The sequence below is a fragment of the Vanessa tameamea genome, chromosome 6 (genome assembly GCF_037043105.1).
Source record: "Vanessa tameamea isolate UH-Manoa-2023 chromosome 6, ilVanTame1 primary haplotype, whole genome shotgun sequence".
Taxonomy (NCBI): domain Eukaryota; kingdom Metazoa; phylum Arthropoda; class Insecta; order Lepidoptera; family Nymphalidae; genus Vanessa; species Vanessa tameamea.
In genome coordinates, this window is record NC_087314.1 from 5,788,534 (window position 1) to 5,791,839 (window position 3,306).

The following is a 3,306-nucleotide window of genomic DNA, read 5'->3' on the forward strand; positions in this document are numbered from 1 at the left end:
AGACAACAATAAGAATATTTTAATAAAAGATCAATAAATCAAAAATACCTTTTCTATTATAACATTACTCGTATTTAATTATAACATAGATAAAGTTTCTTTGAAATTTACTACAGCGACACTAGCGACATCTGCAACAATAATAGCAAAAAAAATATTAAACTAGGCCAAATTAAATTACAAATTATCAAAAATATATAAAAAATAGAAATGTGAGTATTTAACGTAAAATAAAAATGAAAAAAATTTTATAGCAGAGCGTGGTTTCGATCCACGGACCTCTGGGTTATGGGCCCAGCACGCTTCCACTGCGCCACTCTGCTCTTGACAACAATTGTGAAATAGTTAAACAATCTCTCCAGTTCATATTTACTGTTTTACATCATATTTTATTAGTAAATTTATTTTGAACCAAATCGATAAGAACTCAAAATTTAAAAAAAATCATAAAATATAATATCTGACTTTAAAATAGAGACGATTGGATTTCGAAATTTACCTGTATAGGAGAAAATGATTTGATACCGTAAAAACAAAATTTATACCGGTATTTGTTAAATTTGATTTTAGACACTTATTAGATTTTTATAAAACCTACTAATATTTCAGTACTATAATATTTATCTTACAAATATAATTACATTGAAAATACTTCTTTTTTTCTCTACAATTTAACAACAAACTCACAGTCAACTATAAGTTCAAAAGCATATTTTGTTAAACAACTCGAATTTCACAAGTATCATTAAATAAATTTAATCATATTTAAATGAATCTTTTGAACAACGTGGAAATAATAATATCAGTAGCCGAGGGCGATACTTGTTTATAGTTCAATGCTTTTCATTTATGGATATGAGTATTTTGCGCTTGATTTAATCCGCAGTTGTAAAGTGCTCCAAATTTTATTTCACATTAAAGAAAAAACGTTTAAGAGTATTTATTAAATAAAAATCACATAACTTGACGATTGAATCATGACTGGTTTAGTGTGTGATTGAAATTTACTCATTACATCATATTTCTGAACAATACGTAATATTTTTGGCGTCATTTTAAATTTACTTTTTATTATTATAAAATATTATTGACATAATAGCTTTTTTCGTATTACTTTATTCGGTAGCGTGTTTCAACGAAGGTTTTTTTTTTCTAATATTCAAATTAATGAGTGACATAAGCTCGTCATTGTAAGTTGCTCGTTATTTCGCTACCATTAATATCATTAACTTTACCGTTAAAATATTTTCAACTTTCATTGTCCTAGTATAAAATATTTAACTAAAAAAATAATTACAGATCTGTAGGACGAAAAAATCAAACAACAATTTTTACATATTAAAAAACTCGACAGTTAAAGAAACTACAATTATTTTCTTAATAACGCAATTAGTAAATATGGCGTATCATTGCCGATGTAGTAGGCTAGAAATCCAAATAGCTGGCGTCTAGTAACAATGACGTCACCTCGGGGAGTCTGTGGACACCAATAAAACTGTACAATGGCACCCCGTGGTGACCTGCGCCCTGGCCGGGTCGTTCTTTATGGCGTTAAAATGGTTAATCTTGCTAGTGGGGGACGCGTTATTGCCTTTAGCTAATACTTATTTTTGTAAGTAAGAAAAGAGGATTAGGCCCTAATCGATGTGAATCTTAATAAAGTAACACACTACCACATGTACATTATATTTTAAATAAGTACGAGTATATAATATATAATATATACATTGTGCTCTTTCGTTATTATTAAAAAAAATATTAATAATTATTAATAATTATTTATATATTAATTGATACTAAAACTGATATTATATTATATATATATATAACTGATATTATATATATTATAACTGATATTAAAAAATTATTATAATAATATTTTTTTAATATCAGTCAGTTTTTTAAAATAAAGAAATATATATATAATATATTATATGTAGGGTTGCTTGTAAACCAAGAAAGACACGTGAGTTTCAAACAAAATTTCAAATTCTAAGCCGGTTAACCTATACACAGGACTTGATTTTGAGATTTTGGACTTTGTACGTCATGACTGCGTAAAAAAAACATTTCGAGACACGTTAATGAACATTTTATTAATGATTTTAAATATCTAAGGTAGGAATTACACGTAAACATTTACCTTACATCTGTTTATGTTGCCGTGTAACAAAATATCCTTAAACGAGCTTTATATTTAGAAACTTAACGAATTTCTTATGTATTTAAAATATTTGGTAACTTTCATTGCGCATATTCTCAATTTATCTTGGTCAACACGCACAATTTTACATATAAGTATATACGGCTAAAATACTAAAATAAACAATGTATGTAACACTATATCGTATGAGTTTCACAGTGTCCATTCAAACTTTACAACTTCCTTTAGAGTATAATAATAAATATAGTTCAGAGCCTGGTCATGCAGTAAATGATTTCACTTACGTGATTAACAGCTGTCTTATACTCCTAAACAGAAAACTAAATACCGATTTATATAAAACTAACTTTCAAAAACGTTCAGATTTCGTCCTTTAAGTGATGAATTTTCAAAAATTCTTGATCTCATTAACAGAAGCCTTTATCACGAATTTCATAATCTCTTACATCAGAAATTATTTATTTCCATATTTTGTTTTATAAAACTTCACAAAGATTAATTTTATAAAACAAAACTCAACCTACGTTTCATAAGGGATTCTCGTGCAAAATATATTCGTTACACCTACTGGTTTAAGCTGCACGATGTTTATAGGTCAGTAATTTTAAAATTGTATTAAGTATTTCAACACAAATTATAACTTTTTTATGGCGTATATGGCAGAAGGCTCACCTGGAAAATGACTACCATAGCCCATGAACATCTGCAACACCGGAAGGCTTGCAGGTGCTTTGCCGGCCTTTAAGAAATGAGTTAACAGTTCCTTTTCATGAAGGTTCCCTAGTCATATAGGTTAAGTTTTCTTAATTTCCTGTAATAATATCGTAAAATGACAATATTATTAGATTTTTTATTAAGTATGTCTCTGGATACCTATGCCTCATCTGATGAAAAAGCTCACCTACATCCACAGACTACACACACACACACACACAGACACACTAGCAGTGTAACATCAACCTTCAACATGAATGCGATGCCAACCACGGCATATAATAGATTGGTTCACTCACAATTCAAAGCGTTACTCATAAATGCAAATTGTCTCTATTGGGGAATAGAATATCATGAGATGAGATGAGTACATGAGTACACAAGACGAGCCTGCACAGTGCCCTTTTTTATCTAGGTAGTTGGACCGG

At 29.0% G+C, this 3,306-nt stretch overlaps 1 non-coding gene across 1 annotated transcript; it reads right to left on the bottom strand.

Moving 5' to 3' along the window:
* Positions 1-251: 251 nt before the first annotated feature.
* On the bottom strand, positions 252-323 carry Trnam-cau (transfer RNA methionine (anticodon CAU)). The gene has a single exon. It is a non-coding gene; the product is annotated as a tRNA-Met (tRNA).
* Between the last annotated feature and the right edge of the window lie 2,983 nt (positions 324-3,306).